The sequence below is a fragment of the Fukomys damarensis genome, unplaced genomic scaffold, assembly GCF_012274545.1.
Source record: "Fukomys damarensis isolate Sample0158 unplaced genomic scaffold, DMR_v1.0_HiC HiC_scaffold_8, whole genome shotgun sequence".
In the NCBI taxonomy this organism is placed as follows: domain Eukaryota; kingdom Metazoa; phylum Chordata; class Mammalia; order Rodentia; family Bathyergidae; genus Fukomys; species Fukomys damarensis.
The window spans coordinates 33,385,531-33,397,329 of record NW_022900920.1 but is presented as its reverse complement, the minus strand read 5'-3'; the positions used below and the strand labels follow the sequence as shown (position 1 = coordinate 33,397,329).

The 11,799-nt window shown below is 49.1% G+C and overlaps 1 long non-coding RNA gene across 1 annotated transcript in view; it reads right to left on the bottom strand.

Annotated features, from left to right (window-relative positions):
- Positions 1 to 628: 628 nt before the first annotated feature.
- LOC104863767 overlaps positions 629 to 11,799 on the bottom strand; it is a 25,622-nt gene continuing 14,451 nt past the window's right edge. Inside the window, exons 3-4 of the long non-coding RNA XR_780662.2 lie at positions 11,165 to 11,314; positions 629 to 9,769 (exon numbers count right to left, since the gene is read on the bottom strand). This is a non-coding gene — a long non-coding RNA (uncharacterized LOC104863767). The remainder of the gene's footprint in view (positions 9,770 to 11,164; positions 11,315 to 11,799) is intronic.

Genomic DNA, 11,799 nt, shown 5'->3' with positions numbered 1-11,799 from the left:
CCAGGCCTATTTCACAAATGATACCAGTCCCGTTTAGTGACTGTAATGAGACTTCCCCTGGTGCTGGTGCTCGAGCCTTTGTTGTTGTTTTTTTAGTACTGGGGATCGAACTCAGGTCCTTGCACTTGCGAGGCAGGCGCTGGAACCACTGAGCTAAATCCCCAGCCCTGTGAGTCTTTCTTTGGATGATTACTGTGGGGGCAAAGGACTGAGGGCCCCAAGGAGACACTAGTACATTTCTCTGATGACTCACGCAGAACTCCAAGTGTCAGAGTGCAGGGCTCCAGAGCTCAGCTTGCTCAAACTCTTCCTGTCCCAAATGCAGTCAGGGCTGAGACCTAAGTCTTGGTCACAGCCCAAACTGGCAGAGCTGAGGGAGACGAAGTTCCAGACTCCTGCAGCCAGCTCTGTGCCTCCCTCTCCAGAGCTCTGCTCCTACCTGACCCTGGAGCTAACAGCTCCATTTCCCTAGGCGTGGTCACCCGACTATGAGCTCTGCCCAAGGGCCCAGAGCAGGGAAAGCCTTGCTCAGAAGGCCTCTGGCAGTTCTCTGTCATTTATTATTATTTTTTTAATTTATGTCTGGTACTGGGGATTGAACTTGGGTCCTTGTGCTTGTGAGGCAGGCGCTGGAACCACTAAGCTAAATCCCCACCCCCAGTTCTCTGTCATTTAAAGAGATGGCATCAGTGGGCTCTTCCTCCATCTGTGTATTTTGGACAAGAAGAATAAAAGATGAAGATGGTTGGGGAACAGCTGAAGTTTTCAGGAAGCAGAGCATCTCAAGGCCACCTCAGAGATCCCATCAACATTTCCTCGATCTGAGTGTTTATGCTAACAAACACTAATACAGCCCCATGATGTGACAGGTACTGTTCCAAGTGTGCTATGTAGCATTTATTTATCTAATTTCGTGTGAATTTATCACAGAGCATACAGCAAATGTACTGAATCTCCTTAATGCCCTATAAAGTAGGTACTATCATTAGTTCCACCTTACACAGGGGAAAACTGAGTCAGGGAGGTAAGCAATTTGTCTGAGTCTCACAGCCAGAAAGTTGCTGGGTCTCCCGAGGGAGGGTGGTGGAACAAGCTAGGGAGGCTGAGGAGAGGAAACAAAAGTTATCATCAGGTCAGGTGAAGTCTCTGGGTAAAAACGCAGGAGAATGTGTGACACTGTGGCAACCGCTGGGCCAGGGGTCAGTGGCACCTCCCTTAGAGCAGATAAGGCAGACAGGGGGTGCTGCGGACCTCACCAATGTGGACCTTCCTCCACAGATGCAAGGCCTGGGAGCTCTTTATGGAGGGCCCCTCTCAGGAGCCGCCTCCAAATTCCCTACGCCCCAGATGCACACTCCTTTCAGGTTCCCACAGGCGGAGCCTGCCCTCCACAGAAGCACAGGCACAAGGGGACCCTGTGACCTGGGAATAAGGAAGACCCTGAGCATTCGGAAGGATGAGCCACTGCGGAGGCCGGAGTGGAGCGCCCTTGACGCCACCTCTTGTGAGCCGACGGGATCGCTCCTGCCTTGTGCTGCTTGAAGGCCAATGCTCACGCTTGGGTGACAAAAGGAAGCACAGGCGTCCTGGACTGAGGGCCTGGGAGGCTTCTGCTGGATCCTGGAGGCCAGGGTGTGGGGTGCAGTGCCACCACCCACCGCCTCCCCGCTCTCAGAGCCTCTCCCCTACCCAGCTGCCTGTGCTGACATCTCTGAGAGGGCCTTTGATTAAAGAGACAAGTGACTTTGCCCATTCTATTGATCAGAATAAATTACTAGGAACTAATTTATGGGCCTCCCCACAGCCGATGACATGGTGGATTGTGCGCTATTGGTCAGTAAATTGGATTGTCAGGCTAGATTATTGGTTCGTATACAGTTATCTCTCATAGCAATATAGGGCAGCCCAGGTAGAGGAGTGAAATCCCTTCTCTGCTGCAGATGCCAGGATGTCAGGAGGCCTTCTCGGGAGGGCTGGTGGGGAGGGTGGCGAGGGAGGAGGGGAGAGGCGAGGAAAGGCCTCCGTGCAGGATGCTTATTAATTAGTGCAGCATCACAGCATTAAAAGAACATTAGTGTGGAGTCGTCTGCAGAGTGACAGGGAAATGACACTGCGGGCCTCCTCCGGATTCTCCAGCTATGGCTCTGCTGGGTGGAGGCAGGGAGGGGCTGATGAGCAGATGGGGGATGGGAAAGACAAGGAGTGAGGGTAACAAGGGCCAAGCAGAGGGAAGGGCTGGGCGAGGCCACCTTCACTGGGAGCAGCAAACAGAGCTGCCTTGCCAGGTGCCAGCGTCCTCACTGAGCCCATGCCGGGAAATGGAGCTGCCACTCTGCTCCATACATCACAGGCCACGATGAAAAAAGTTCTAGAGCTGGGATTTCGCAGGCAATTTGGCCAGTGATGCATAGGGCAGTAGATCCTTGCGTGCTCTTCCGTGCTTCTGCCAAGCCAGCAATAACAAAAACTTATTTTTTTGCCAGGGAAATGGATATGAGTCAGGCAGCCCATCAGCAGCGAGGGGGACTTTACCAGCCACCGTGATTTGTACCGCTCAGCGGTTTCCCCAAACTCTAAAGACCTGCCAGGAGGTAACAAAGTCGAGACAGTTTGCAGCTCACAGTCCTGTGTCCTCCATAGATGGTGCCTTTCAGGGGCTGAGGCTTGCAGAGTCAGCACTCTTCCCCCAAGCCCACCAAGGAAGGGAAGTGGGCTGAGAGGGAAAAGAACAGCAGAGAGAGAGGCACAGCTGTGAATTCCCCACGCTCCGACCTCCTGGGATGTGGCCAGAAGGGGCCACAGCAGGGCATGTTGGAGTGCCGAGCCGTGCCGAGCTGGCCGAGGGAAGCAAGCATCGGTGTCCCCAGGGAAGGCCCTCCGTGCCGCCTGCCTCAGCTGCCACCCATCCAGGCCCTGGGCCTCACAGTCCCGGGGCTGGGGGTGGAGGTGCCATCTGGCCTTGTGTTCACCCTCCCGTTGTGGCACCTTCTTTGAGGAGTGATCAGGAACACAGATGACCTGTTCTCAGGCTGCGGGCCTCAGGGGAAATGTTCAGAAGAGCGCTGAGCCCTTCCGACTGGAGCTATCACTCAAGGGACCCTGCAACAACCCAGAAGTAAGCTGCCAGCAGAGACCCAGCGCCTCCAGCTTGTCTTCCTAAAGGGCAGCAAGGAGGTCTGAGGTCCCCGCCTTTCCCTGGGTGCTGTTGCGCCATCCTGAGTCCTGGGAAGAGACATGGCACCGTGGGCCAAAGTTATTCTCCTCGTTCCAAAAGATAGCGGTTGTAAAGGTGAAAACCCCTGCCCAAGCCTCCAGATGCCTTTTGTGCTGCCTCTGCTTTCCAGAACTCTGGCCTTTGGCCGTTTCAGCATGGGCTCTTCTCCCTTCCCACCCCTGGTGGCAAATACTAAACTGAAGGAGGAAGTCCCTGGAATCAGAGGAGATAGGGCTGGATCCAGGCCCGCACCACCGGACTCAAGGCCACCTCCTCCTTCCTAGCACTGCTGTGTCTTTGCTTTCATATCAGCAACTCCATGGGAACGAGCACACAAGCCCTGGAGCCCCCAGCCTCCAAGATGGAAAAGTTTGCAAAGCTCAGAAAAAGAAAAGTGGGCCTGATAGTCAGCCTATAAATTAGAGGCTCATTAAGAAGAGGCAGGAAGGGCTTTGGGGGCCTGTGCCTTTCGATTTCTTGTTGAGCTAGTTTATTGCTATTGTTTCTATTTCATACGTTTATTGCAAAACCAATAAAAATTATCTATTAAGAGCAGGAAACTCATCTTTTGACTTGTTGGTTGTGTTTTCTACAGAATAACCTTTAACTGGTCCAACATGTCTTCAGGAAGCAGTAGGCACATGCAGCTACCTCCACTGGCCAACCAAACACACAGTAGGAATACCCATTCTCTCTCTCTCTCTCTTTGGTTTTTTTGTTTGTTTGTTGTACTGGGGATTGAACTGCAGACCTTCCGCTTGCAAGGCAGGCAGCAGCACCACTGAGCTATGTCCCAGACTCAGGAATATCCATTCTTGAGGGGAGGGAAAGGAGGCTGCAAAAATAAGAACACCAGTCCAGGCATGGTGGCTCATGCCTGTAATCCCACCACTCAGGAGACTGAGGCTGGAGGATCACCTTGAGTTCACAGCCAGCCTGGGCTACATAGCAAGACCTCATCTCCAAAAAACCTAAACACCAAACAAAAAGCCAGAACACCACACCTAGAATCTGTCAGCTTGCTATGTGTTTATATTCCCTGCCAGGCACCAATCTCTGTGTAGGTCTGCAACTCCTACTTGGGAGGTCTAGGTTGGAAGGGGAGATAGCTAAATATCTAATTTATGGAACCCTTCTTGAAATAAAATCTTGTTAGAATGCGTCCAAATTAGACTAATAAAATTTCCCTTCCAAGACCCCAGAAAGAAGGCCTGGGCCCTGTCAGCTGGCAGAGAAGCGGCTCACATCAGTTGTGTGCTTGCGTGCCGGACTCCACATCTCCTTTTAAAACCTGCAGTATCTCCACGGCACCAGAAGGGTTACTGAAGCTGGGAGCTGTTTGTGACGTGCCCCAGGCAAAGGACAGCTCAATCCCCAGTCCAGGAACAGCAGCCCTAGAAGAGCCCAGTAAGCACCCTCTCCTAGAGAAGGAACAGAAGGCGCTGCCATGTTACCGTCCCAGACCTCCAGGGTACCCTCCGGGAAGATTCACAGCCAGTTGGGAGAAAATCCACCCAACTGTGACCCAAGTTACAACTGCCTCCAGAGTTCCCAACACCCCTGAATCTAGTGACGGAGCCATGGGGTCTTTAATAATCACTCTGTCAAGTCACAGGATGGTGACTAACCGGGTAGAGGAGGAGAAGGTGAAAAACACTCTAGGAAATAAATTTGGGTGATTAAATTTCAAGGCAGTTCATGGAACAGCAACCTGAGGCCTAAACTAAGCCATCAAGTTACCAAGGGAATCAAGACTTAGATTTAACCACTGCTGCCCAGGAATCAAGGCAACCCCCAAACTTTCTGAGCAACTCTGCCACCCCTCAACCTAAGCCACTCCTTTCAAAGGGCCAGCTAGCAATTAGTCAAGTGACGTTGTGTAATTTGTTTTATGCAATCCCCCAAAAATCCTTATATGCCCCAGTAAGTTGGGAGGGGCTTTGATCAGGCACAGGCCACAGGGTATCTGAGACTCAGTTTGCTCAACTTATAGACGAGGCCCAAATCCCTCCAATGTTCTATTTCAATTCAACGCCTTGCACCCTGATTAGATCTCAGCCCCACACAGCCTCCAAAAAGAGAGCTCAGGTCTGCTCCCTACTTCTACTTTGTCCCTGCCCCGGGTACAGTCCCAAGGCATCGGTCTATTGTTGACTTTTTAAAGCCAGAGATGGGCGAGCCAGAGCCTGAGAGCCGCAGCAGGCCTCTGAGATGGAAGAGCCCAGGTGGGGAGTCAGCAGCAGCAGCTGTCCCGTCTCTCTTTCAACCTCTTCCTCTCAAGATTTCACCTCTCTCCACCCGGGCCCCAGCAGCTGTTTCCTGCAAATCCAGCCGGGACAGCTGCTGGTCCTACAAGGCTGGATTTCCAGAGGCCCTGGAACCCCTTGGTTGTCTTGGCCCAGATGTGGGCAAACCTCTGGCATCCAGACAAGGCTGAGATTGTTCAAAGCATTTTACTAGGAGACGGGGGGTAAAGCAAAACCCAAAATTACAAAAGCACAGAAATGGACAATTTACAGAGCACAGATCCTTCTCTAGAATGACTCACATCCAATCCCCCCAAATTTTGTTGCAAGAATAAGAGAATAAGAAGGGAGAGAAGGGAGGAAAGGTAGAACTTGTTGAAAAACCTCCATGCTCCTCACTCAAGTCCTGAGGGCGTGGATCAGAAGGAACACGAACACACACACACACACACACACACACACGTTCCAAGCCCAGGGGAAGTTCACCCCTGCCGTGCCTGATGAGTTCTCAGTGGCTTTCAGAATCTGCTACCCAGGCCTCTGTCTGGACCCAGCTCCCACATCACAACTGGTTGGGGACCTGCACAGGCTGCTGAATGAGGAAGGTGTCCCTCCATCATGCTTCCTACACGGCCCGGCGACCACGCTCCATCCACACACAGGCCATCTCTGCCCAAGGCTACTTCTCTCTCTTCTTGCACCGCTATCTGGGCTTCTTCATCTGCGTGGACGTTGTGCCCTGGGCTTGGTGACTGCCTGGCAACACGGTGAAGCCAAGCCAGGAGTCCCACCCAGAGGTCTCAGTGCTAGCAAGCCCCTCAGGCAGCGCCCCCCAGGCCTCCTCAACGCTCTTGACCTTCACTGCAGGCCAACCAGCACAACCCAGGAGCCCTTCACAGAACCCCTCCAGAAGAGGAGAGGCGTGCGCTCAGCATGTCTCCAGCGTCCACTTCTAAAGTTCCATCCCCACACGTCCCGTTGGGAATTTAGAGGAAATTCCCGTCCGGCCAAGTATCTGCAGCTCAGGGTCCATTATCCAACTTGGCTCTGATCTAATGCGTCATCTCACCATTGCAGGGCCACTGGGCTCCACTGGACCAACTATGGACCTTGGGTTCAAATCCTGCCTCTGTCACATATTAGTTGGGTCGTCTCCACTAAGGAATCCGACCTGAACTGCTTTTCCTGTGAAATGAGGGTAAGCATTTCTTAGCTCCCTCTCATGGTTGATGTAAAGGTTTAACAAAATTACATTTGTAAACCTAGCATTTTGTTGGGCACATGGTAACGATATTAGAACAGACATGAATATACAGATACACTCCGCTCCTGTGCAAACTGGTGTCCGTGCAAATTCTCCACTATTCTTCAGTGACTTCATCTCCAGATAACTGTCTCCACAGAGGGAAGGCTAAACCTTCAGGATTTTTGTTGTGTTTTGTTTTTCAAGACAGAGTCTCTTTCTGTGGTTCATGCTGGTCTTGAACTCACAGCAATCCTCCTGCCTCATTCTCCCTAGTGCTTGGACATCAGGTGTGTGCCACCACACCCCATCTGCAGGATGTTCTTAGATCCATGTGACAGACTCCTCATTACAAATCAAAAAATTCAGTCTTTGAAGCTTAATTAATACTTTTGCCAGTAAGTCAAAGGATCTGTTTCTGGTTGCACATAAGACACGTTTTCTGAACCCATAAGGCTGAGGGTCAGACCTTGGGCCAGAGAAAATGATCAAGTTCCTGGCTGCTCCCCAGAGAAAGCTCTCAGGAGGCAGCATGCTTGCCACCCCGTAACCACTGGCACCTCTGCATCTGACACTCTGGATTCCACTCCTTCCCACTTGGAATTGCTGTCCACAGGACACGGAGCGGGTGTTTAAGACCTACATGGGTGGTGGTTTTTTTTGGCATGTAGATGGATAGGTGGATGATTCAGTGGGTCACCAGGAATCTGTGCCTCTTTCTGAGCCTGGAAGAAGCAGTGGTGGACCAGCAACAGGGGAATCCGCCTAGCGACAAGAGTGGAGGGCAGTGCTGGCTGGAGTTGTTTAGAACGGCTGGAGAATCCGCAGATGGGAAAAAAGACCTTCTGGATTATGTCAAACGGGTCTCAGGCCAAAAGGAGAAGGGAGACTCCCAGGGATGAGGAAAGAAGTGAGGAGGCAGGATAAACGCAGCGTTGGCATATCTGGAGACATTCCACACTCAACCTGGAAAAGACCTCAGGCCTTTGGAAAGTGCTCCCTTCCCAAGTAAGCCGGTGCTGCAGAAGAGACACGGGTGAAGCGGCCACTTCCTTTCCTGCGCTCCAGTTTGGAAGGACACGCTTTCACTGTCGAGTCTGGAATGTGTTCAGCACAGAAAAACGCCACCCCTTGGAAGGTTAAAGACCCACATTCACTTGAAATGAACCCACAGGCAGATTAAGAAGCTTTTCAACAGTATGTGCAGGGCAAGGGACCGTGAAGAATTTAGGACTGGTCTAGCCTGAATCCTCTGCTGCCTTACCTTCTTCCCAGCCCTCACGGGACAGGGGCCTTCACAGCCCCTCCTGCGAACTCTCAAGACCCTCCCGTGAAGAGAGGAAAAACTGTCATCAGCCTTTGACCCGATTAATAATTAAAACTGCTGAGTCTGAGCCGCCCCTCACCAAGAGGAGCTCCAAAACCCCAGCAAACTTTAACAAATAACCAGCCTGCTCAGGGGGGACCGCATGCTTTTTTTCACTAGACAAACTGACAATTAGCCGCTATTCAAGTCCCCCTCCAGTCCTAGCATATTGGTTCTCCTTTGAAAGTGGCTCGGCATGGGGTAGAACTTTTGGCCTTGAGTTGAGAACTACTGTGCATAAAATCAAAGCAAGGAAACCAGCAGTTGAGAGAATAGAGGCTATTTGGGGATTACGAGTTTGGAGTTGGATTTCTAATAACTTGGTGAGTGGTGCGTTAGGAATGTCCTCCAGGAGCATCCGCAGTCAGCACCGTGGGACACATCCTCACATTGAACTGGAAAGCAGTGAGTCACCACCCTAGAGAGCAGAAATACAAAATGCCATGAAATAACTGCAATTCAGCAGCGCCACATGGTAATCTGCCTGTTGTGACTGCTGCAGGCTACATCCCATGGTTTCAGTCTGGGGGTTAACACGTAAGGGCCCACGTTTTTGACTCTAAATTTTCTCCCCAAAGAGCCACAATTCCAGGCGCCCCCACATTAGGGAACACACTGATGGAGAACAAAGAAGAGCGGATGAGAAGGGAGAGAGAGAAGGAGGGGCAGGCATTCAAACTGCTCATTTTCCCCTAGGAAGCATAAGGCCCAGCCACTACGGTGGGTGAGCAAAGCAAATTGGTACGGGTGATCCAGATTGCACGGCAGAGTCTTGCTTGCTTTCCAGACACTTATTGAACTTTATAACTCTTTTGGGGATGAGGCACAGAGACCCAGGCTGCTTATTGACCAGTTGGGGAGAGGGAGCCAGAGCAGGCTGGGTCAGATCTGTTGCCCTTCATAAGACTGCACTGCAGTCTATCAAGAGACGTTTTAAAATCAATTTTTTAAAGGTCCGGGGGCTGGAAAATCATGAGGTGATCAGGAGCTGCACCAGCTTCAAGACTGCGGTAGCCCAGCACAGAAGGCACTGGTGAACTCAATTTTTCAGAGATGCAGAAGGCAGACGAAGGCCCACAGGTGGTCACTCATCCTCCACACCCCAATGGGGAAGCAGGCAGCTTTGAGAGGGTAAACTTCCTTTTCACTCTTTTCTGTTTTGGTTGAAGTCTGCCTTAGAAGCAGTCAAGTGGCTGGTCTGGACACGCACGGCCGGATGAGTACTTACAGGTTGTGGTGTCCTGTCAGCCAGGTCACGGCCCCAACCGGCTCGTCAGTGGTCCAGGCGTGTCTGCCGTTCCGACGTAGCCACTATTCCACCCCGTCCACATTAGCTACCCTAAGTGTTGATGGGTTTTGGATGTAGTGGGATGTACTGCCGTGCCCACTTTCTTACACCCAACACATCTATGAGGGCCATCTGTTGTTGTGGGCACTGATGGCCCATTCTTTTTCACTGCTGTGTGGTAACCCACGTGTACATGCAGATCCACTGTACTGCTGAGATACTGTGCTCTTCTCTTTCTCGTCTGCCATGAGGATTGTAGACGCCCTCTCGTGAACGCCAGCATCCACTCCTGTAAGCTTCTGCCTTTTTATAAACGAAATTGTTGGGACTCCCAATGGACAAGGGCCACGTCGGTCTTCTTCGCTGGCATAGCCCCAGAGCTTGTCCCAAAGTGAGTCCTCAGTCACTGTGTCTGACAAAGGTAAACAGCATTAACAAATACGTCAGCTTTTCCAAATTAATGCACACATCCGATACAATTCTAATCAGGTAACAAGAAAGCTTCTTCTTGGGAGGGAAAGTTGAATAAAATAATCTCAAGCATTAGAGAAGGACATATGCTTTAGAATGACAAATAATGATGTGAAAAGGAAAGTGAAGAGCGAGACTTGTCTTCCCAGGCCTCTGTCTGTACTATGAAAAGCACTGTAATTAAATCACTTTGGTATCGGCATGGGAATAGATAAATGGATCAGTGGGATAAATGGAGAACTCAGAAATAGACCAAATATGTATAAGAGGATTTACTATATGACATAGCTGGTATTTCAATTCCATGAAAAACAATGGGTTATTTAATAAATGGTGCCAAGACAACTTCCATCTGGAAGAAAATAAAACTGGACTCCTATTTTATACCATATAAAAATATAGACTCCATACAGATTAAAGACAAATGTAAAAAATAAGATAATAACAATCTTGAAAATTTAGGAGGCTACATGTTCAATAGAGTCAGGGAGGGAGGGGTTGCTTTGTAAACCAAGATTCAAATCCAGGAGCTATAAAAGAAAATATGACATATTTTACATAGTAACAATTAAAAAAACTTTGGTATGGCAAAAGATAAATAAGCAAAGTCAAAAGACAAACAATAGATTTGTATAGGAAAGATGGATAATTAAAAACAACAATAAACAAAAAGGTTTTTTAAGTAGACAAAAGTGAAGCAACTCAATTGAAAAAATGAGCAAAGGCTATCAAAAGCCATCTCACAAAAAAGCATATTTAACTGATCAACATGCATAGGAAAAGAAGCTCAAAATTATTAATATTCAGAGAACTGCACAGTAGAATATGAGGTATTATTTTACATCTTTCAAACTAGCAAAAATTAAAATGAGAGCAACTTCCATTGCTGACAGGGATCAGAGAAAACAGTTTTCACAGTGCTTATAGGAATGTAAATTTCTACAATCATTTGTAATTTGGCAACATCTTTAGAAATTTAAAACATGAATTCTTTTGACCCACTCTTATGTCCCATAGGGAGAAAACATTAGTGCATGGTCTACAGTACCACACGTGTGTGTACGTAAGTATAGGTCACTGTGCTGGTCATTCTCCCTTCTCCCCAGTACTGGAAAAAGAAAGAAACAAATTTAAACCTAGATTTAAACTCACAGGGAACAAGGAGAGTGCTAGTTAAAATAGGAAAAGTCCTGGTTTTTAGTGCTTACAGATTTCTGTGGTGTAAATAATCCCACCGTGCCCAGTTTCTAGCTACCTGCTTAATGCCACTGAAGTCCAGATTGTGAAGAAATGTGAACAATTGTAGGAAGTTGGGGCTCAGAGATAGAACACTTACCTATCATGTGTGAGGCCCCAGGCTCAACCCAGCACTCCAAAAGACTGAGACAGGGGGATTTGCAAGTTCGAGCCTAGCCTGGCAACTCAGAGACTTAGTGAGTCCCACAAGGTGGTCCTGTAAAGTCCACATAGTGGATCTCAAGTATCGCTGAAGAAAAGAAGCAAGAGTCAGAAAAGTGTATACAATGACAATCACATTTTTGTAAAATATACACTGACAAAACCTGTATTTGTGTGTGTTCTATTTGCATGATTACATGAATTGAGAAGAAAAGGAGGAGAGAACCAAGGAAAAGAATAATCAAGAAGGGTACATTCATACATTATAAATGTATGTATACAAGTTAAAATCTCTTAATTAAAAAAAAAAAAGGAATGAGCCAGATACAGTGGCACTGTATGTAGTACCAGGAGAACCGCTAAGGGTTTGAGGCTATAGTGAGTTCAGACCTGCTTGAACTACACAGTGAGATCTTGCCTCAAAAACAGAAAGAGGGGCCAGGCATGGTGGCGCATGCCTGTAATCTCAGGAGGCTGAGGCAGGAGGATCACTGTGAGTTCGAGACCAGCCTGGGCTATATAGTGAGTTCTGGGTCAGTCTCTACATAGTAAGACCTTGTCTCAAAAACCAAA